Source organism: Ambystoma mexicanum, chromosome 2q (assembly GCF_040938575.1).
Source record: "Ambystoma mexicanum isolate Mex_15411 chromosome 2q, UKY_AmexF1_1, whole genome shotgun sequence".
Classification (NCBI taxonomy): domain Eukaryota; kingdom Metazoa; phylum Chordata; class Amphibia; order Caudata; family Ambystomatidae; genus Ambystoma; species Ambystoma mexicanum.
In genome coordinates, this window is record NC_090924.1 from 191,548,771 (window position 1) to 191,573,588 (window position 24,818).

General features: G+C 47.6%; 1 protein-coding gene across 1 annotated transcript in view; it reads left to right on the forward strand.

Moving 5' to 3' along the window:
• The window catches only part of LOC138569272 (cathelicidin antimicrobial peptide-like), a 136,687-nt gene that overhangs the window by 107,591 nt on the left and 4,278 nt on the right, over window positions 1-24,818 (forward strand). The gene's annotated exons all lie outside the window — the stretch shown is intronic.

A 24,818-nucleotide genomic window follows, 5' to 3' on the forward strand; every position in this document is an offset into this window, starting at 1 on the left:
CTAACTACAAGTTTCGGATGCTTACAGTCACTACATTGAGAGACATGCCTCTACATGACACCCAGTTTCCAGTATCGGCCACCCCTAGGCACTACAATGTGAAGCGCACTTAATACCACCCAGATACAAACCTCAGACGTCTGCAGGCCCTACAGTGGGAGAAGGCTCTACATATACCATGAAGAAACAGCACTCGCCCTTGGTAGGCACTATACTGCCCTACTCCAAGTTTCAGCAGTCTTCACCCTCTAGTATTACCGGGTTCTGTCCAAATATCATTTGATTGGAATCATTACATAGAGGCCCACTTGAAATTTCACCCGCTCGAATGCTGCTGTATTACGCAATGCGGACCATTAGATACCACCCAACTGTAAAAACACTGCTAGCTGAAGTCTCCTCCGTTCTTGGTGCCAACATGAATGGGGGGAGGGGAATCAGGTACTAGAGTGGTTGTCTTTCTTCCTGGGAATTCCTAGTTGGTGTTAACTAGCACCTACCACATCCCCCTGTGTTGTTGTATCCCACGGAACAATCCTGTCTCCAATGTTGTTTAACATCTTCTGTGCATGGAGCTGCTGAGCGATTTGATGGAGGAGCTCGGTGTCACCATCCACAAGTATGCTGATGGCACCAAGGTTTGCCTGAATGTGTCACCTCTCGTTAATGCCCGTCTCTTCGGGGAACAGCTCTTTCCCATCAAAGACTGGAATTTCCAGCACTCCCTAAAATTGAACTCCACTAAAACCAAGTGTGTCCGTCTTCCCTCTTCCCAGTCTTCACTCCCCATTCTGCACTGGATATCCTTGCGTTCAGCAATCGTTATCTCTTATGTTCTCGTGCCCTCTGGTCCCACCCTGAGTATCGCAATGGTCTCCACTCTTATATTGAAACGCCACATTTCCAAAATTGTACATTCCGGTATGTTTTCGCTTTCTCTGTGGCACAGCAAGCCCTTCATACTTCCGCACCTAATATTTGGCCCGCCATCCAGTCTCTTGTTTGTTCACACCTGGATGGCAGAAGCACTGGTCTTACTGGTCTCCCGTCTTCGTTGGTGCCCTTGAACCGCGTGCTGCATCTTGCTACTCGTTTCCTGTCAGTCTGCCGATTCAGGCACGTATTCACCTGAAGCCTGGCTGCCTCACCTATAATACTCCTCGTTCTGCTCTTCTGTGCCATTTTTATTTATTTATTTTATTTATTACATTTATTACTCGCCCAGACCCGAGGGTATCACGGCGAAATTGCATATGAGTTATCACATTTTTATACAGTGTATAAATCCATGAAATCTCTTTATCATGTAATGCACCAAAGAGGGTTTTCAAATGGTGCACCTTGGCTCAAGAACTTAGCGCTTCCTTCCATTTGACTATCCTAAGTCTGATGTCCTTAAATTAAGTCTGAAAAAGAAATGTGTTCTCCCTGGTTTAGCTTTAATGCCATTGTTGTTGCTGTTTCTTTTCAGGTTTTCTTTTGTTTAATGATGCTCTTATTTTAATTTCTGCTTTCTTTCATAGTTTTTTGCTTTACTATTGTGTAAGTTCCTTCCATGAAATCTATGTTCTGCTTAAATTTTACTGATAGTTGTAAGGCACCCGCGTGCCATTTGGGTATAGACACTAAGGTCACACAATATCGCTTTTTAATATACTGCTTTGGCTGAGGTTGTTGACTTTTGGCTCGCCGGCCCACTGGGTGGCAAAAAGTTAATGCTTCGGCCCCACATTCAAAAAGGCTGGACAAGCCTGGGTTAGAGCATAGTATATAAATTATAAGAATAACATGTTGGTGATGTGATCCTAATCAGTTCAGGAACCGAAGGTGGAACTGTTTGTGAAGTAGGGGCGTTGCTAGATAGCGAGTGAGACCCAGAGTGGAATTATTCCGTCGCAGGTCCGGGCAATGGGCTCTTTATAGTAAGCAGGGCTGCCACTGACAAATGAAGAACAATTTCTGTTTCTCCCCGCAATTTACTTAATTTAAAATGCACATGTGGCGCAATCAAGGCTACAAATGCAACTGAGTTCTGCACAATATAACATGTACAAATTTACACAAATTATACTATTAAAAACACGATTCAGATGAAAGCAAACCACCAAAAACAGAAAGTATTTTTATTTTGAAATGTTTTCTTTAAAATCAGTGTGATTTGCCATTGTGATTTTGCCGGCAATGAAGCTCACATGCGCGATCACTATTTCACCACACCCTAGCATGACCAGATGTCCTGGCTTTACCGGGACTGTCCGGGTTTTTGGTGCTCTGTCCCCCGTTCTCAAGATTATGTTCCATTGGAAACTGCAATGGTCCTGGATTTTGGTAGTCGTCTTCATAGCGGACAGGCATGAATGCAGTATCTGACACATGAGAAATGCTGCATTTTACAAGTTAAGATAGTGTTAGTTTGTGATAAATTAATTATAATATGTGTTTATTTGAACAGTAACACTTAACCCCCCTTCTCCCTTCTACCCTTCTACTGAAGTGTAATGCCTTGACAGCCACTTTCAAGAGTTAGTCCTACTTTATGTTAGTTGACCTGTCCCGGTTTTACTTTTTAAGTCTGGTCACCCTACCACACCCCTGTATTTCCCCTGATTTTCCCCTACCTCCCATTTCCTGGCTGGTTCCCTGGGTCCTTCTCACCTCCATAGACCACATTGCATCCTCAGGGGTTTGTCACAGCCTAGGAAGGGACCAGTTCTTCTTCTTATTTCCCCAAACGTCTACCCTCCTACCACCCCATTAACTGTATAACAAAGTGACCGGAAGGGAGCAGAATATCCTGTGAGGATGCGTCTACTTCCCCTCCCGCCCCTCGTGCAGAGAGCCCAAGCCCCTCCCCTTGATCTTCCTGCCATAGGCTCTTCCTTATGGATGGATATCAGCAACACTTACACAAATACAAACAACAGAATCTTAACCGTGAATTATAAAACGCGACTCATACAGCATCACCAAACATTATCACAAACATTGTCAAAACATTACATTATTTAGACCTAAAACTAGGGGAAAAAACAATCAATTTATATCCCCACAAACAATAGAATATGGAAATAGGCTCATATCTAACATCAATACAGATACCTAGAAAATGTAAAAGTTAGAAAGATTTTTAAATGAAACAGTCACATTTTCAAGACAATCTTTTTAATAAAATACAATAGAATTTACTAGCACCACCTTAAAGAGATTAGACCAATTTTACTCAAAAAGGTCAATGCTGCACCAGCTAGCGGGGATCTTCTGACAGCTAAGGACTCGCTCCCAAAAATTCTCCTCATTCGGTCTTGGTAAAAATCCAACCAAAGATAAACCAGTAAAAGATGTTATCTCTTTTTGTTTCGAAATCGTAAACATTTTCTGTGACAGTGGTTTTGCGCATGGCCTCATGTCGCAACAGCAAATCGCTTGGCATGCTCCACAAGCCAACATTCCCAGCTGCTCCGTTTCAGCTACATTAGTATGCGCGGTGAAGCCATCAACCAATCCGGTGGCTCTGAACTAGAGCTTGCACACTGGTAAGGGCCCCAATCCTCTCAGACGGATCAGCAATGCATGCCGCTTGCACCGGACCTCACTCTACTCGCCCTCTCCCGTGGCGTACCATTCCTTATCATTTCTAGGGGGCAGCATGCCCTCCTCTCCATACTCCCATGGATCACCGGGAATGGAACTCCCTCATCATTTCCGCGGTGGCCATCTTTTTCTGTATGTTCTTTGCATGAATAATGCGCAGCTCGCTCTACACGCGCCATTTCCCATGTAAACAAATCATCCTATCAGTTCTCCAGACCTTAGCCCATAAATATTACTGCCTCATCGGGTGCCTTTTCTGATCGGTTATTGCACAAGAGGAGCAAGTTAAAGGCCTCAGCTCTTAGGATTATTACTTCATTAAGGGGGTGTCCGTGTCTGAAAATTTCAGCTGCAAGTCTTCCAAATCACTCGACATTTGATGTAACAGGGTAGGGCAAGACCAGTCTGAGAGGTAATACTTCTGAAAAACCTTTTTGTATGGTGTAAAGTTCAGAAAACAGGCTCTAGGAAGTCCGACACCTTCTTTGATGGCATTAAGCAAAAAATATGACTTCCAGTTGTGGAGCCACAAAGTATGCGTATACTTGCTGATTGTCTTCCTATTTATATTGCATATTGCCCCTAGTGCCTCTTCCCATTCCAAGCGGCCAGATTGTGGATTTTACAATTCCTTTTTAGTTTGGGCTACTAGGTGGCAGAGGCATAAGCTGAAACTATTGCCTTAGGGTACAGATAGGCAGGAATGGCATATGAGGAGGGACACAAAGCTTGTAGGTGTTGCTTGGTTATTTGCCCCCTAACTGCCATTGCCAAGATAATCCCTATGGCCATTCCCACCGGGTTCCTGCTCCCCCCGCACCTCCACACCCCCCCCCCGTCCAAAACACCTCATCATGTGAACTCTTTCAGCTCGCTTTAATCAAGTCTTGCCGTACAACGTTGCACGCAAACTGCCTGCCAGTTTTTTCTAAGCATTCCTCTGAGAGTTAATTGGAGCAGTAAACACCCCACAGACATAATAAAAATCCCTAAAGCAGGTCTGCTTTCAGCCATTCAGTTTATAAGCACTGTGCATGTCATTCACTGAAGTCCTGTTCAAAACACGCATTGGCAAAGCTAACAGTTTTGGCTTGTATATATATGTATTAGGCATTTGTCAGTCACTGCTATTAGATGCCCAGGTACTTGCACCATTTTGCACCTGCTACCATCAATGGCCATTTAATTCCACTACTGCAGTGCCTGGCAATTGCCTTTCCCATGCCTACACAAAAGCCTAAACTATTGGCATTGCAAATGCTTGTTTTATGTTGCCAAACTTTTTCTTCACAGACTTGAAAAACAAAATATCTGTTTCGCCTAGGTGTACCCACAAGCGTGTGGGTCCCAGACTAGGTGGCTTCTCTTCTGCTCTCCCTGGGGGCGTTTGACACCTATGTCCAGGCGACATGAACATCCCTGGGAGGTCCCCAGTGCTTCAAAGACAGTCCTGATATGACAATGGCCTGACAATGGCGTGACAATGGCCCGATCATGCCAAATGCTGATAACTGGAGTCCTTTTGAAGTAGACAGACAGAGGATGGGGTGGAGTTAGAATGGTTCTATGTGATAAGGCCGACAAACAAAATCCTGCGAGCAAAAAATTCATTTGTAATGCATTTATAGGCGGGGGAGACCCCTGCACTGCCCGCATGCCCGCTTACATTATATCATGCGTTAAAAAGTGCATTTATTTAAACAGTCTTTTTTGCCTCTGGTTATTGCAGCAACCTTATCACTGGGCACAGTTAGAATACCCCAAATGAGAGGTCTAGTCCAGAGAGGGTATTCGGGAGCTGATATAATTGTTTTGGCAAGAGATAGGGCAAATACGATCTGCCTGCTACTGTATGACGATTTAGCAAATCTAACATATACTGATTATGTTGAGATCAATATCTCTATTTCAGACTGGAGCTTTCAGGCATGTCCACAGTCTGCGCATGCCCAATACATTGTACTTTAAGAGACACAACTCTGCCCTGGACATTCATTCATTTCTGTCAGTTTCTGTCATACTGGCAAGTCTCTCATAAGTCAGACAACATGCCTTCAATTTCGTTAAAGTTCAAACAGTGCCTCTTGGAATCCCACCTTTGATATCTATGAAATTGCAATAACTGAGCTGCATAACAGAAACAATATGTTTGTACTTGAAGCACCATTATAGGCAATAAGCGATTGAAAATCGATTAAATATTGTCAACATATACTTACTTACATTTAGCAAATCGCATTCATCACCAACTAATGAGACATCAGCTCTACGTGCAACATTTTGTGAAATTAAGGGGGCTTCACGCAAAATAAAAGAGGACCAAAAGGCTTAGGAATGATAGAGCACAAAAGTGGTATAACACAACAAACTGGAGCCCATATCACCTGCTGCCAAAAACAAAGGCATACCATCCAGAATGCTTCAGTCGCTGTGATTAACTGGAAAATGAGGCCAGCCAATCGTGTACCAGCTTGGCCCACACAACGTATTAGCAGAAATTGAACCCATTTTTTTCGTTTTTTCACTACTTTCGGTGAAGTGGAATCAGAAAGTATGAAATCTGCCAAATCGACTCCGGCAGTTAGCACATTATGACCTGATTACATCATACCCAGTCGTTACGTTATGGCCAGATTCCACTATGTGGAATTCATGCAGAATGGACAGATTTTTTTATGCCCAATGAATTGCCAACTTTTTATAATGACCACATTTCCTTAAGCACTGCAAGCACAGCATGATCAAATTCTAATATTACCAATTAGCACAGCATGGACGGTTTCCAGCATTTCAGATCTGAATATACTTAGTTAGCAGTTTGTGGACTGATGCAATCATGCTTACTTAGAACACCAGGTTGGTATCCATTATGCCCTTTTAATACATTATAGCCATATTTCATCATGTAACACAAAGGGAATGGAGCTGCGTGAGGAACGCCCACAACACGCCCCCACGCAAACCAAAACCCAAGCCATACTCCAACCGAAGCGCAAACCTCCGCATCCACCCCTTAGCCACCATTCAGCACCACTGCAAAAATGTGCAGGCTCCCTCATAAGCATACAGCACACCCTCAAAAACGGGAGAGCTTCCTCATAAGTCGAGGCTGCACCCCCCAAAGAAAACACGCGGGCTGCCTCGTAAGCTAAGGCGGCACTACTGCGAAAATGCAAGAGCCTCCTCGTAAGTCGAGGCTGCACCCTCCCAACGAAAATGCACGGGCTCCCTCATAAGCTAAGGCTGCACCCCCCAATGAAAACGTTCAGGCTCCCTCATGTATTAAAGGACCCTCCTACACTTTAGGAACCCAATCTTCTGGCATATACCTCTTCTGCACATCAACCCCTCAAGTCCAGACTCCACCCACCAGCCCCCTTCACCTCTGACAACTCCCAAGGCAGCCCCTTCAAGTCCAGACACCACCCATCAGCCCGCTTCACTTCCAACACCATCCTAGGCAGCCCCTGAAGTCCAGACTCCCCCCACCAGCCCCCTTCACCTCTGACACCTCCCAAGGCAGCCCCCTCAAGTCCAGACACCACCCATCAGCCCTCTTCACTTCCAACACCATCCTAGGCAGCCCCTGAAGTCCAGACTCCCCCCACCAGCCCCCTTCACCTCTGACACCTCCCAAGGCAGCCCCCTCAAGTCCAGAAACCACCCATCAGCCCTCTTCACCTCCAACACAATCCTAGGCAGCCCCTGAAGTCCACACTCCCCCCACCAGCCCCCTTCACCTCTAACACCTCCCAAGGCAGCCCCCTCAAGACCAGACACCACCCACCAGCCCCTTTCACCTCTGACACTACCCCGAGAAGCCCCCGATAATACACTACCATCCTCACACCACCCTCACCTCCGACACCACCCCAGGTAGCCCACTTAACCTCTGATACCACCCCAGGCAGCCCCCGCAAGTCCAGACACCACCCGCCAGCCCCCTTCACCTCTGACACTACTGCAGGCAGCCCCCAATAGTACACTGCCCTCCGCACACTACCCTTACCTCTGACACTACCCCAGGCAGCCCCCTCAAGTCCAGACACCACCTACTAGGACCCGTCTCCTCCAACACCACCGCAGGCAGCCCTCGCAAGTCCAGACACCACCCACCATCCCCCTTCACCTCTGACACCACCCCAGGCAGCCCCCTTAAGTCCAGACACCACCCACCATCCCCCTTCACCTCTGACACCACCCCAGGCAGCCCCCTTAAGTCCAGACATCGCCCACCAGCCCCCTTCACCTCTGGCACCACCCCAGACAGGACCCACTAGCCCCCTTCATCTCCAACACTACCCCAGGCAACCCCCGACTGTTGCCCCTGCAGGCAGTTCAATGTATGGCTGCAACTCACCTGAACCTCTGTGGTCTGCCTCCATCATGAAGCACACCACCAACATGTCTACCGCCAACACGAACAACAGGAAACACTGAAGACTAATCCTGGACCGGAGCATCCGGTGTCACTCCCTGGCAGACTGGAATCTGCAGCACCCCAGCCAGACAGGACTATATTGCATCAACAACACAGTGGCCACCCCATCAACATGTGACAAGTGAATGCAATGCCAAGAGGCATGTGCCTGTTGACCATGGGTCATTTCAAAGGCATCAAAGCACACCAACCGAATGTGTGCCAAGGACAGAAGTAAACCTATTCATACATCGGCCAGATCCACAAATAATGGCCAGGCGCATCACAGCCTGAGCACAAGTGACCTGGTTGGAAGTGATGGCAAAATCCCTGTCCGGGACCACAACATGACAGGCCCATGGGTGATGGGAGGGCAGTCAGAGAGTGAATGACTCACTGAGACAGGAAATGTGTGCTGCCACACAGGAAGAGCAAACATGGCTCGCAAATGCATTCCAGTTGCAGAGGTGGAGGAAGACGTGAGAGCAAGCAGTGTGTAACTGCACATGCTGATGGGCATCTGCGCATGACATGGGTTTGACACAGCAATGACAAACAAATGTGCAAGTAACGTGACCATGGCACCCCTCCACAGTGAGCTGAGCTCTCTCCACCCAACCACACTGACGCCAAACACACAGTGATGCTAGACATGTAAATTTAAATGAAAACATACACTGCAGCCCCAGTCGTCTGAAGGACCCACTCCCATATGTCAGGCACATGCGCATCCCTCCAGCCGCAACCATTACGGCAACAACAACACACACACAAGCACGCCACAAGACACATGACTTGCAATGGAGAGATGCACTGGCTGAAAAGTGAACTATCAAAGTTGCAGACACACAAATCAACTTCATGAAGCATGAAATGGAACACGATTTAAGATGAATTAAACAAAACTAAGTACAAGAAAAGCTGGGAATGAAGGTCAAGCAGTCTGGGGAAAAGATGAAATTACAAAACAACCCTACACCTAAACAACTATATACTGGAAAAACAGGGAAGGAAAGTCTTCAAAGTCAGGGGCAAAAAATAAATAAAAAAGGAAGCCAACACCTAAATAACTATATACAAAGGCAGCGGGCTAGTCCTCCTCGCCAATCTCTTTCAAGCTGCCTACCAGGGCTGAGTCACACACCACTTCCGCCTCCATCAGGAGGGCCTCTTTTGTTTCCTGGAGGGCTTGCAGGGTGGACATCATCAGTGCTTTGGTGTCCTGCGCCGCCCTGCAAGTCTTCTCCAGGATGGCGGCCCGCCTCCTCACCCGACGGAGCGCAACTACAGCCCTAGCTACCATCACCCTTGCTTCCCATGCCCGCTGTCTCTCTGCCACCAGCTGCCACTCATAGCTCCTGAACACAGAAGACCATGAGTGCATCAATCCCACTTGATCCTCCTGCCTCAAGCTTTCCACCTGCCTCCTTGGGGTGGTGTACCCTGTGGCATAACACCTCCTCCTGGTTGCTACCTGCTGCTGCTGCTGCTGTGACCATTGCACACTCTCATGTATGCCCTCTGACCTAATGATGATCATCTGGGGTGTATGCCACCTGCACTGATCCATGGTGCCTCCTGTCCCTCCGTTGCCTGTGCCCCTGTTGGTGCCTGGGTAGGCACAGTGATCACCTCAGCTGCCATACCTCTGACTCCCACCTCTGGCAGGGATGTAAGCTCCACCAGACTGGGCATTGTGGATGGGACTAGTGCACAGGGTGCCCTGCTGGTATGTGGTCCAGAAGGCACCCCAGAGGATGACTGGTGCGCAGAGGAGGAAGCCAAGGAGGCCATTGCAGCAGTGAACAGCCCACGGAGCCCAGCAGGCAAGGCCGGTACAGCTCATTGTGATGATGGGAAAGAAGACGATGAGAAGCATGCCCATCATCATGAATGACTGGTAAGCCCGGCCAGCAGGGGCAGCACCTGATCCCGGATGGACACATCAGCAAACAGGATGCTGGTCTTGGTGGAGGAATCCTGGCAGGTGCACAGTCCTGCATCTGATGGCACTGGTACAGGATTTTTCACAGGCACCTCCACAGTCGCCTGTACAGCCACAAGCCCCCGGGACAGGATGGCAGCATGCAGTCCCACCTCGACACCCCCACCTGACCCCATGGGCTGGGCTGCAACTGCCACCTCCTCCGCCCCCTCTCTGTCAAACGCGATGACTCCAGGGTGTCTTCCGCCATGGATGGCCCCTGTGCTGCATCACCCGATCCCACCGCTGCTAAGGAGTCCCCTGCAACCTCCACATCCTTGGACTTACCCCCAGCAGCCACGCCTGATGGTACAGGTGCTACCTCAGCCACATTGCTCCCCGAAGATGAGCTATCATGGGGAAGTGGCTGGGGCCTGCGCCTATGACTGGTGGAGTGATCCCTACTTCCATGCTCCACAGCACCGCTTCTGCCCTCTTCATCAGCTGCAGCAACTGTGGTAAAGGAGACACAGAACAGCAACGTCAGTGTACTGCAACTAAGCCGGTCTGGCATCAACAACATTTACAGAAACATGACATGTCCATGGAACAATCAGCAACATCCACAGCCACACATATGGACATGAAATCCACAGCCAAACAGACACAACAACCCAGGCATTATGAGAAACACTTCCATGATACATCCACATGTAAACACAGCACAATGTGGCCAGTGCACAGACACATACCAAGATGAATCACATGACCCTAGGGGAAGGTCCACGTGACCCAACTTCGACCTGATGCACATCCATGGGAGACATGCCAGATGGGCACAGGGGTGGGCAGGGAGCAAACTGGTATGATGTACACACATGTAAAGCATGTGAACACAGATGTGGTGGCCCAATGCCGTGGACACATTGTGGGCAAGACACACTGTGTGGCCAAACACACTTGCACCACTCACAGCATGGCCATGCCGACAGCTGCCTGGGCACCTCTCCACACTATCACATCAAACAACATGCCTCAGCCACAACCCATCCTGCGTGCATGCACACATACATGCATCAACTGCACAGGCACATGTGGCATGCCATAGCCCCAAGCACATTCACACAGCATGCACACACATCACTCTGAGTGCACAAGCAGTGTCATGACCAATCATATCATAGTCCTGCAAACTGGAATTCCCAAACGTGACAACGGCAAACATCCAAATGCATGTGTGACCTCCAGACGTGAGTGATGCATAGTCACACATTGCTATTGTTGCAACAACCACATGAGCAGCATGCCTGCACATGATATGGTCAACACTCCCTCAACTGTCATGCTTGCCACCCAGGCACGTTTCAGACACAAGAAATATTGCATGTGCACAGTTTGCAAAACTGTACCACAACATACAATGCAAATTACAGTGCATTTCGAATCCGAACAGGTCTGATGTCCCACATGGGGGCATTGTCTGGGGCCTGCATGCAGATGTTGGTTGCTGAGACATACATGCTGCAAAAGTAAGGAGGTCACTGCAAACATGCTAGCACATGCACAACACACATCACCATAGAGCAGTACAACACATGCCAACTCACTATTCGACTCCAGATGTCATTGCAACTTGCAGACCTGGGCATGCAGCTCCGAGTAGAACCTCGCTAGGACCTGCATGTTGTTGTTGGACAACAGGCACCTGCATACACGGTGCACCTCCATGGTTGCCTCCACGGTTGCCTGTGTGTGACTAACACAGTGAACTCTATAGAAATATTGTTGCTGGCGTGTTACGGACCCTATGATCCATCTTTAGGTCATTAGAGTTGAATCTTTCACAAAAATAGATAATGGGAATGCGCAGTGTCTGATGGGTGCATGTCATGCCATTTCTTGTCAGAGTATTCCTTGGAGCATATGTACATTGTTGTCACTTTTGACTAGGGGTGTACCGAATAGTAAATTTACAATTCGGCCGAATACCAAATAGTTGGCCTAAGTATGCGGCCGGAGACAAATAGTGAACTGAATAGTAGTTTACTACTATAAATGTGTCAATATAGTTTCAAATCCAGGCCTTACCACTTAACTAAAGTGTGTGATCCTGTGCAAACCATTTTATCTCACTGAACATAATCAACAGTAGTTTTAATAAAAACTACTAAAGTCCTGTTTTTGTGTGACTAGATGACGATATAGAAATTAAACAGCAAGTATGTGTGCAGATGTGTTTAATTATTAACAAAACCGGTATAATAGGATTGACAGAAATGCTGATACTAAGATTCCTCAATACTTGGAAATGTTAATTTGGCATGTGTCCATGTATGCACATCTATTTAACGTTGGGTGGTGCAAGGGCAGAGTTTAGAGGATTTATGGTGGACTGAGGCGTGTCTGCGCCGTGGCAACAGAAATCCCAGGGTTTTTGTTTTTTAAATGTCAGCATTTCTGAATTCTATTAACATAACATCAGATTAAGACACACAGATCTACTGTTACACGGGTTCACTGTCACATGCCCAGGCAAGAGACAGGATAGCTCTGTGATCACATTTGTGCTTTTGTAAATCTGCCCCAGAGTCTCTGTCTCCCTCCCCATGGTCACTATCATCAGTTTAAATCTTTTTAGATGTGCAGAAGCCAGGGGGCATGCCAGAGTTACTTTGATAGTTAACAGGGGGTCCTATGGACATGCAAATGTGACCCTTCCTTGCCCATCAAGGCCACGTGGCTGGCCAAGGAAATGCTGAGATCCTCCTGAATGATTGATGTTTCTACTGATGTTGGGGTTTATAAGATGTTTGAAGTGCAGGTTGCGAAAATGCCCCTGTTACACGAGATGCGGAAGATAACTGCTGCTTTGGTTGTTGATGGTTGCTTGCTGTGCCCCAGGGGGTGAAGTATCTACTTTGTTTTGCTATTCATCCTTGGTGTGTCGTGTCTGCCTAGAGGTTCCTACCACCCACCATCCCTCCACCCACTCGCCGTCCTCGTCAGGTGCCTGAAAAGTTAGTGCATTCTGTGTTTACCTCTTTTCTCAGGCCTCTCTCCCTGTCCTCACATTGAGCATGAGGGAAATGGGCAATTAAGGAGCCCTTCATTGTGTATATGGGCCTCATTGTGAGTTTGCCAGTCCAGGAAACAAGGGTGCCAGTAAGCTCTCTGGCATCCTTGTTTCCGGACCGGCAAACTACGAGTCTGCCTGCCATGGCCGCTCTGCCTGACAGGTCTCACCCTGCCAGGCGCTGCGGCCATGGTAGGCAGACTCTTCCCAGGAGCACAAGCACCGTTGTTTACAGTGCTGGTGCTCCTGTGTCCCCACTCCCATAGAGTTCAATAGGACTCTATGGGAATGGGGATTAACAAATATACTGGTGTCTGATTTCCTGGCTGCCGGATTCCTAATAAGCCGGTGGCACCGGGAGGTCAGGTGCTGGTAAATTATTCTGAGTCCGCATATGTTCATGGCACACAATGCGCTTGATGTGTTCACCACTAAGCGTCATCTCTGTTCACAAAAAAATACACAAAACAAGGAAAGTTTGCATTTTTTTAGGAGAGATCGGCCAAAGCCGAATAGTGAGCCAAATATTTGTTTTTTAAATAGATTTTCCAGCACATGAGAAATACTGCTTCGCCAGACAGTAAATCATAGGGGGACCAGGAATCAAACAGGGAACTGTATAGTAAGGGCAGGCTTCTGTCATCTGCTAGTGTGCATGCTTACTGCTGCGACCTGTTGATTATCACCTTCATTCAACAGTATTCAGTGCTGAATACAAACAAATGCTTGGAGGCATTCCCAGTTGATGTTGCCCCTCGAAACTCAATTATGCCGATAAACTGTATAGCATTGTTTAGAGTGTTTAAATGGTAATCTTGCACTCACTCGCATTTAGCTCGGTATTCCCCACCAACTGCACTTCCTGGCACTTACCCGTGAGTCCCCTCAGCACTTACCTAGCCATGGAGCCCCTCCACTAACCTCGTCTCTGCATAGTATTCAGTCCCACTCCCCCTCCCCCTTCCACTCTTGCTCTTCTTTCTTCTGCACTTGCACGATCCGGATGTCACAAGGCATAGTAGAACCACTACTGTTGTATTATTTCCCATGTTCCCCCTCCCCTTTGTTTGCCTTGGGGCGCCTGGAAACACCTTTCGATGTATAGGCGCCTTACAAATATGCAATAAAAAAATAAAAATCTGGTGTGTCTCGTTAAATGTGCACCACTTTAGACGTGATCATTTAACGAGGCACAGAAGATTTTTTTCTAAATCTGCCCACAGTGCTAAAGAGTCTAGCAGGGCACTATACCAGGATTGGCTGCAGGGTTTTTCTTGTTTTGTTGGAAGTTGGGACACTACTTTTCACACATTACATCTGTGCTCAAACCTCTGCAATGTTTCCAGCTGACACTGCAGTGGACCGAGCAAGAAACATGGAGGCAGGAATCTAGAGACTGACACCCGCTATGACTATGGCCTTCATTACGATACCGACGCTAAACCATGGCGCTATTAGCACCATGGTTGGTGCCGGTATCGTAACATGTCCGCCATGGTGAAATGGGGAAATACCGCCCCATTCCAAGGTTGGCGGGCAGTATTTCCCCATTTCCCCATGGCCCTTCCCCATTCCCATTTTTGCCCCATAGGGCATAATGGGAATGGGGAAGTAGCTAATTGCGGTACCGTAATTAACACCAAGGTCACCTTTGCTGGTGCCTACTTTAACGGCTGGTCTACACCAGCCGTTAAGGTCGGGTCCCGCAAAGGGACCTCGTAATTAGGCGCTAAGTGGTTAGCGGCGCTGCAGCCTTTTACGGCGCCGTTAACCACTTAGCACCGGGGTCGTAATGACCCCCTATGAGTCAGAGTCTGCAGCTTGTGTCCTGTGTGCTTTTTGGAGAATCGCATGGGTTCAAGTCGGCTTTGCCTAATCTTGCACTGCGAATAGCAGATACCTCGATTGATTCCACTTCCATGATCCTGGATGTACCACAGATCAGCGAATCAGCTTTTTGTTTCCACTCTGTTTTGCACGTTCAAATGCAAAAAAGTAATTGGCAGCCCAAATGAGTACCTGTACAGATAGACATGTGTGACATCAGATTATTGTGAGAGATATTAATATCCGAATCGCAGCCAGAACAGGAAAATTACCCATTAAATAAATTAAATTTAATTAGGATTACACATCTTCTCAAATTACATATCTTCCCAAATAACGTATCACGCGTGGGCAGAAAACTGCTCTCCACGTTTCTTGATTGGATCTCCTGTTTACAAAAAGGGTGCTTACTAGTTTAGTTAGCTACCTGCTTGAAAACAGGAAATCCTGAGTTCGGATCTCGTACATGTAATTTTCCGTGATCCGAACTCTGGATTTCTTGTTTTCCTGTTTTCAAGAAGGGAGTTTACAAAATGAGTAAATGCCCTTTTTGTAAACAGGAGATCTGAGGTAATGGCTCTGAAGTGTACAGAGGGTAATATGGCGCCCGCTGTCATTGTAATTGCCAGATTGGCCACTTACCAGATGCCGCCTCAATGTCCGTCTTTCCTCGGGCATCATATTCTGGTTGTCTTCTTCCAGTCTCTGTGCCTCGGTGCACTGTCCCAATGCTTCATGGTATTTTATCTTTTGCTGCCTGCAGCAGCCAGTACGCTCAGAGCGCACTGGTTGCTGCTGCTTTCCCACTGTTATACTTTCTAAGATTGGCTATCATCTCTCACACTGAGAGAAGCGTGCGAATCATAGAAAGACTTGTAAAAAAAATAAATCTTTTTTTTAACATTGGCTTTGAGTAAGTATTCCAGGAAACATTCGGCCAAAGGCGAATAACTGGGCTTCAGCCAAAATTCAGCCGAATACTTACTCGAAGCTGAAGTTCGGTACACCCCTAATTTTGACATTTATCAATATGTCTTTCTTTGGACATGTGCAGGTGAAGATGCACCAGATGCAGGGGTGGAGGAGGAGGAAGAGTCAGTTGTGCGGCAGACCACCAATGGGGGACATGGTATGGTAGGCTGTGAGAACCCACTGGTGCTGCAGATCATCCTGAGTCATGCTGCAGACTCTTCAGACTCTTTCGACTCAAATGTCTCTGATGCTGAACCGGATGTGCATTCCTCAAAGAGGCCAGAGGTGAGTGCCCCAATGTGTGGATCAGTCAGAGCCTGTGAGTCTGTGGCGGATGTGCTAGCTTCACAAGGCCAGTCAGTGGTGGCACCCCCATCTGTGGTGGTTACGGCTGCAAGGCCACCCTCCCCTAATTTGGTATCGGGTCCTGGGCCTAATGTCCAAGGGAGGGATGCAGACCTGCAGCCAATGATAGGGGCACCACAGCAAAGGACTACGTCCCTTGCATCAGGTCACCGTGGGCCCTGCACATGTGGGGGATGTGTGCAGGCTGGGGAGACAGAGTGGAAGCAACAGATGTTGCGTTCCGCCCTCTGACATGGATATGTGCTGGATAAGATATCTGAGAGCATGGATGAGATGGCCAAATCCATGACCCCGTCAGCAGCCAGGGTAGAACAACAGCTGCAGGTCATGTGGTCCTCCTGCCACTCCCACCAACTGCCCAACATCAAGGGCCGATGCGCTGATCTTGGGTGTCTGCAGGCTTCGCTGCATGCAGACGCTCGGGCACACAGAGAGGCCTTGAGACTTGAGAAGGAGGCCCAGAGGGCTGTCCTCTGTGCAGAACTAACAGCCACAAGGAGACTGAGCCACAATAAGGTGGGTGCCTTCAGGCAGTCACTCTTAGAGGAACTCTGTGCATCATGGGCGCCTGCACATGCAGACTCTGTTGCCTTATGTGATGCAACGCATATAGACATCACCGGCCTAACTGTGCTGATCCATTCATCAGTGTCACACATTGCCGCCGCCTCTGAAGACCAGCCCTTGGCACTGCATGGTATGCCTCCAGCACCACGCCCACCTGCAGATCAACCGCAGGATGGGGTTCCTAGCACAGACATGCCCCCAGTCCACCGTTGCTGTGAGATAAATGAACCCTGTGAGGTTTTTTTTTTCATAGTCAAATTTTGCATGCACCCTACGCCTCCGCTTGCAGGCCTTTATTTCTTTTCTTTTTGTGTCCCTTGCTTAGCCATGAAAGCGTTTTTCTTTGATTACAAGACCCCCCAGCCCAGATGTTGGCATTGTTTTTGTTCATCCCTTTACAAGGTGGAATCTTTTTCTGTTTTCTTTTTTAATTTTTACATTTGCCTTGAGTTGTGCAGTTGCCCTCTCAAGGCCATGATGTATGCAGTAGTGGACATTCAGACATGCTCATTCACGTCAACTGCCATGGTTGCATTGTGGTGGATGGGATGGCATGTGCAGGTAACATTGGGTTGATTGAATATTGACACGTGTGTCGCATGTATGGTACTGTATTACGGCTGTTATAATGCCTTGTTCCATGTTGTTACAGTGCTCCGGAATGTGGTGGTGACTGCACTCCCGGAGGGAGACACCCTGCACCCTTTAACATCCCAACTCCCCATTCCCTCTGTCAGGCACTGGACCTCCTGTCCCGCATTTGGAGGCACAGTTCCTGGTGGAGGTGATGCGGGAATCAAATCAAGCTGGCTCAGTCAGCAGGTAAGCATGTGCACTGTCTTGTATGTTCTGCCAGTGTAAGTGTTCCCCATGGTTTCTGCATGCAGTACACATATTGATCAGCTGGTGGTGTTGACCTTGTGTCACAGTGAATGACTGTGCCGATGTGCGTCTGTACACATGATATGATATGATATGATATGGCATTTGTAACGCGCCTATACACAAATACTTCATGCATGTGTGTGGGTGTGCATTTGAACTTCTATGCCAGTGGCTTGTTTCTGTGGATGCACTTATGATGTTGGCAGCATGTTTGGAAGTAATTGTGCATCAATATGGTCACATTCCTCATGGTCAGTGTTTCGTTCAGTGTGGATGCAATACTACTTGGCCACATACATTGTTGGTGCTTGTGCACTGTGGGGGTTTCTGTTCTGCGATACTTGGCACACTCACCGTGGTGATGTCTCCTTACTGCCACCCTTCTACACCCTGAGTACCTATGTTGCATACCGTGCCCTGCAGGTGTTCTCCCTCTGCACACTACTCTTTGACTGTTGGCAATTCTAAATCCACCTCCTTCTCCGCTTACATGTCCCGCCCAGCCAGGCCACTGACCACCATGTCCCATTCACATTGATAGGCATTTATGCACAACCTACACTGCAGCGCTTCATAAAATGGGCTATGGTGACTAGATTGTGGACATTTGTGTGCATTGACTCCACAGGGCATGTTTGTTGCCCTTGATGCATGTTGGCTTTGACAGATATGCACATGTGTACACCTGACTGACTGCTGTTACCCAGTCTGGTGACTTTTTGTATATGTTTCTGTACTGTTGGTTATCATCACTGTTGTGTATTACATGTTTTCTGGTTTTAATGTCTGCTTCAAGTTTAAAGCTACCGTCTGTGGGTGTACATTGCATTGACACAACGTAGTTTCATGCATGTCTGACATCCTCCACTTCCCATCGCTTAGCTTTATCTGGTGTCCCTGCGTCAGGTGCAAGTGAGCCCTGGAATCCATGCACACTTACGGTATTACGCAAATTGTTTGTTTACAATTGTTCGAATGAACAATTGACCGAATTTAAAGGGTCACAATTGACCTTTTCACAATTGACCGCATATATATATATAAGGGGTTTTGGGCGGGTTTGAGTTGGGTGGGGGTTGCGGGGGGTTTCCCCCCACATATATGTTACAATTGACCTTCACAATTCGGTCAATTGTGAAAAGGTCAATTCTCATTCGAACAGTTGTAATACGAACAATTTGTATACAGCCACACTTACTGGGGCAGTCTCAGTCAGGGGTGTGGTGTGTTGGGGGGTGAATGTACTGATGCATGTCCATTTCTTGTGTTGTCCAAGTGGGGTATATGTTGTCTGATGTAGGGTAGGGGTATATGCTTTCAGTGACTTTGTTGCATGGAAGTGGGGTACATGTGTCTTGTTGCGTAGTACATGCCATTGTGGGTTTTTGCCTCCCTGGGTCATCTTCTATGTGTCCTCACTCACAGTGATGTTGGGCATGTCCATCCCCATCTCCACTCCAGAGAGTGTACTCCTTGCTTGCACCCTGTGGTCCCTCTGCACTGGGTGGTCTATGCCTATTTTGTGATTCCATAAATGGCTGTCATGTATCTCTACTGTCTTTAGGTTGTTGCAATGCATGTCTTTACAATTTGAGTTTTTCCCGTTGGGATGCAGTGTATGAATGCCAGGTAGATACCCCGTGTAGGTAAGTGAAGGGCACTCAGGGTGTCACTTGTGGTGTGGTGTTTAGCAGGGAGTCTGGCACTGTGTGCATTCGCTTTTGTTTAACTTGTTTTGTGGGGCACGGGTACAAGTTCGTGGGTGCATGTGTCACATGGTTTTCTTATGGTCATGTGTCTGTGCATACTGTTTTCACACTCATATCATGGTGCCACAGTTTGTGGGATCGTAGTTATGGGAGGGTGATCTCTATAGGGCCATTCTTGTTCAGTTGTCAGGAGAATGGCAAGGCCAGCTGTTTGTGGGCTGTGACACGTGTTGATTGTGGTTGTGGTGGGTGTTTCCTTGCACTTTTCACGTGTGTATTGCCTGACACATGGCATCCCATACAATGATTCACTAATATTGATTCATGCACACGGAAGACACTATTTAGCCTTTCTTAGTCAGGGTTCACCATTCTTGTTGTGCAGTCCTTAGAATAATACACACACATGACACCACTGATTCACATGTTTAGGATGCCATGTTGTCTACTGACACCAGGCACACTAGATTGAGCAGTGTTTAATATTTGCCATGCATGTGCCATTCATGGTGCACTATGGGGATGACTGTGGCATGTTGACAGCTGCTGAGTGCATATGTTAATGTAACTTTCGATTCACTGCACCTTTGACCCAATGCAATTGAGTCGCAGTGAAGTCTGCATTACCTTGCACTTTCAAGTTGCTAACTCCCTTATGTGTGCATTTATCTTTTATCTCTGTTTCTCAATGCTGTGTCATGTATGCTTGTGTGTTTCATGCCACTTACCCCGGTGAGGTGCTGCCTTCTGCAAGATCCTGTCTTCAGTGCAATTGGTGAGTATTTAGGTTCAGACATTCTTGGGCTTTGCATCGTCTCCCCTGCCAGTGTTCAGGATACATGTTGATGGTCGGCATGTGAGTTGTTTGTATTTTTCACATGTCACCCAGGGGGGCACATATTGCTGTGTGTTTGGATGCATGGATGTGTCAACTGCCCTCTCATTGATTTGTCTTTCTCTGCAGATCTATTCGTCATGATGTGATGGTTAATGGAATTGAGGGATTACTTGCAGTCGTATGCATGCACAGGAAACAGGTAAGATGTGTATTTCACTTGCAGTGCACTTTTGTTGCTCTTTGGTTGTTAATATTCAAAGTATTATGTGCATTGTTCCAATCACGGAATGGGTTGGCCAGTGTATGTGTTTTTTGTTGTGTAACCCGCATTGTGGGTCCAGGGCTTTCCTTGAATAGGTTAATTGGCTCCAAAACAGTGCTGTGCCTTACTACTTGTGGTCTCATGTGTGAGGTTTGGTGTCTACATGAAGTACAGTTGTTGTCCATGTGACAGTCGTCAGGTAGTTTGTCTATTGTGATGTGTTGTTTTTGGTGTACTTCATGTACACTGTTATTTGCAGACGCTGTGACTGTACTGTTGAATGTTGCCTTGCCATGCGCCTTATGGTCATGACTTAATGTTGATTGCCGCATCTGTGACTGTGTCCATTTGGGTGTGTCAATCACTTTGGGCCTCATTAGGTGTTTGGAGGTAGCCATGCTGCTATTTGCGGCATGGCTGCCTCCAAACTCGGGTCCGGGTCCGAGTTTCTTGAATGAGGAATTACCGGGCCATTCCAACCTTGGAGGAACCGGTAATTCCTCATTCAATTTACCCATCCCCATTCCCATTTGAGCCCCCATAGGGCTCAATGGGAATGGGGAGGGAGCTAACAACGAGCCCGTTATTAACGGCCCGTTGTTAGCTCCTTGATCCCCTCGCGGGACCCGGAATGGACGTCTGGTCGGACCAGACGTCCAGAGCGGGTCCGTGAGGCAACCTCGTAATAGGCCAGAATGGGTTTAACGGCACCGGCACCATTACCAGCACCGTTAAACCCATTCCGCCAGGGTCCTAATGAGGCCCTTTGTCTCACTTGTCAATTGTGTCCTGTTCAGTGTGTTTTTTGATATGGGGTGCATTGTCTCCAGATTGGCTGCATGTATTTCAAATGTGGATTCTGATACCACTACTTTTGCGCTCACAGCAACAAGAATACATTAGTGCCTGTCATGCGCATTCTCACACAGGATTGCAACCCTATTTCATTGGGTTTATGGGGATTGGTGGAAATGCTACTTTTGGAGTTTGTGAATGTCTAGCTACTCATAATTGATAGTTGGTAAATTGCTGAATGTATATGTGGCAACATAGTTTGGGTGATATTTTCTTGGACATTAGTGATGGTTTTGTGCCTCAGGAGTGGTTCCACTCGATGCTTACCATGGTGGTGGTATACTCCCACTTACGTGTCTTTCATTTGGCCACACTTTGTGCATGCTGTTTTATGTCTAATGGATGCACACAATGTTGCCCTCCAAGGGGCACATTGTATGGGTATTTGTGTGGGCACAGAGGATTGGCCCATGGTCTGGATGGCACCTGGGATGTGGATTGATCGTGTGCACTCCAAAGGGGCAGGATTCTACGTAAAGAGGGATTGCACCAGCTGGGTACGTGCAGACTCTCCACATGTCCTTTGGCCAACCATGCACAAGGGCCATTCCTGTTGGTGTGGGCAGTGGCCCACCAGCATTTCCACTGGGACACCACACTGTGTGGCAACATTGTGCAGGACACATGCTGCCACAATGATCCTGCACACAACTAGTGGTGCATGTAGCAACACACCACTAGTGTGATCAAGAGAGCGGAAACATAACTTAAGCACTCCAGATGTGCGCTCCACTATGCCCCTAGTCGCTACATGGGCAGTATTGTACCTTACCTCAGCTGGTGTGGTGGGATTCCGTATGGGCGTCATCATGATTATGTGCTCAGCGAGTAGACACTGTCCCCTGTAAATGTATACATGGTTGTCATTATCATTTGTTGCCAGTGTCTATTTGTAAGTGTGCAATGTGCATGCATGTGCGTGTCTGTTCATATTCACCAATGAGCCAGGCGTTACCATGCTTGCCAGCTAACAGGTTCAAGTGTAGTGGTGACATCCAGAATATATAACTGTCGTGTGTGCTTCCTGGATAGTTTGCATACACTTAATTTTTGATGCCCTTGGCTCACAACCTGAACTTTGATTGAGTGCCAATGTTTGTGGTTGCGGTATATGAGCTCTGTCAATATGGGGGGTCTAGTGCAACATGTGTGCCATCTATTGCACCAAGCACTCATGGGAAGCATGCCACAGCATAGAAGTCCTGCACTACTATTTGCCTTTCTGACGGTGCTCTTGGCATATAGATGTATATGGTGGTGCACAGAAGGTTGTGCAGTTATGCACGCCAGCACTGGTGTAGGCAGCGTGACTATGTGGCCTGGAGATGCTGCCTACTATGGCAGTGGTCCACCGGAAGAATCCTGTTGCCATGAAATGTAAGGCAGTGAGCACTTTTTGTAGGGGGCTAAGGGCCTGAGAAGACATAGTGGGTGATGTTAGCCCATCTTCCCACTCCCTGACCAGGTCTAGGATGATATGGGGGGAAACCTGTACCTGCCATAGACCTGGTCATGCTGCATCCTGAAGAGGGTGGTACGTGTGTTGAAGATCCGGGCCCTGGCCATCCTCCTCCTTCTGCGGTGTCCGTGCACGATCGCTCCGACAAATGCTGTATTCATTGTGGCTGGATTTGTTTCATTTGGTGTGTATTGCATGCTGCATAGATGCGTGTTGATGTTTATGCCTGCTATCAGGTGGCGGTAGTGTACCAGGATTTGCGTGAACTTTTTTGCGACCTGACGTTCAGATTTCGAATCTATGAATACGTTTATTTGCGCTGGTATGAGTGTGCAATTGCTTGAGAGTTGACCGTCCCTCAACACGCCCACATTTTCACATGTTATTCCTCATTTTGCATGTTCCGCACCCTATTTTGCTCGCTGCGTAGGCCCCGTCCACACTTTGAGTGGAGTCTCGCGCAAGGCGATCCTCCGCTCACAGCGACGTGCCGGGCCAGAGCGAAATCCGCGCAAGCCCAGGAAAAGTACTGTGCATTCGATTCCATGAATCGACGAAGGCAGATTTGCGCACTGTTGGGCGCGCAAGTACCCTAATTTCTGCACAGATGATTACATGAATGAAGCCCAAAATCTTTTACTGTTACTGCCACTGAGTCCTGTGGGATCCCATGGGATTATGAGTGGTGGCTCCATGGGGAATTTTTAAGAATTACTACGAGCAGTAATTCCGTTTCAATAATTCCAATGATTTTTGGTGGCAAGGGAGACGATTACCTTCTGCTTTTTGCTGGCGGTACATAATACACCTTTCCTCCAAAACTCGTAGTAGGGTAAGTTAATGTGGCGGTAAAGTGCTAATGAAATTACTGGCACTATACTGCCACTATTTGCCACACCACCGTTCTCGTAATCAGGACCAATGATTGACTTCTTTCCTTATTATCATACACAGTTTAGTCTGGACATAATGCAAACAGCTAATGCTGTGCTAATTGAACATATTGACACTTCTGCTCTAACTAGGCATGTTGTAATCTGGCTATGTAATGCTAACTGCGTTTAAGGGAAATGACAATAATCGAAATGAGCATGATACAATATGGGCATAATGTATTAAATGGGCAGAATGGATACTGGTATGCTGTACTAACTAGGTATAATTACATAAGGCCACGATGTGCCAAGTAGGTATATTGAAATCTGTGCATGAAGTGCTGACTGGACATACTGTAAACCATCCATCCTCTGCTAAGTGGTTATAATGGAATCTGCCCATGCTGTGCTTAACCACAAGCATCATACACTACTGTGCCCAGAGAGCCAAGCTACACCTCCCTGATGATCAATTACACCTAACATGTCTGGGGTTGCCCGAGGTCTCGTGCCCCTTTTGTGGTGGAACCAATCCCGATTTGCATACGGTCATTATCCTTCTGTAATCGCTTTGCAGGCTGAAAAACGATGGTCTGGTGAGTTGCCCAGAGCAATGCAGTGATTATGATTGTTTCAAACCCTTACAGTTCATCTTGCACAACCAGGCCAGGAAATCAGGCAAAGTAGGAGTGTGAGGATGGAATAGTCAGCATTCCAGTACTCCCCAATGCCCTGCCTAGCTCACAGGACATGATGCCTTTTAAGGTAGTCTCATTGAGGCATCTGAGGAGTGCCTGGGCACTGGTGAATGGTAGTATTGAGGTCCATGTACCTTCACTATACCATACCTTCCACAGCAGGATCAGGCAAGTCTATGGGACAGAGATGTAGGAGATGTAGGTGCTGGGTGCCGCCACTCTCCCCATGCCCTATTACCATCTGCTTCCTCGGCCTCACTTGACTGAGTGTGGGAAGGCTTGTGAGGAATTGGCCTGTGGAGGAAGCCTGCCGAAGTGTGGAGGTGCTATGCTCCTCTCCTGCTGTTCCACTGCCCCAGGGAAAATGGCCCCCACAGCATTCACTGCAATGTACTACAGGACGACTATAGTCTCCATGGATTCTTTGCAATGCAGAGGTAAGTGCCCTTAATTCCCTGTGCTCTTCAATGAACTTGAAAATAGTTGACAGTTGATGG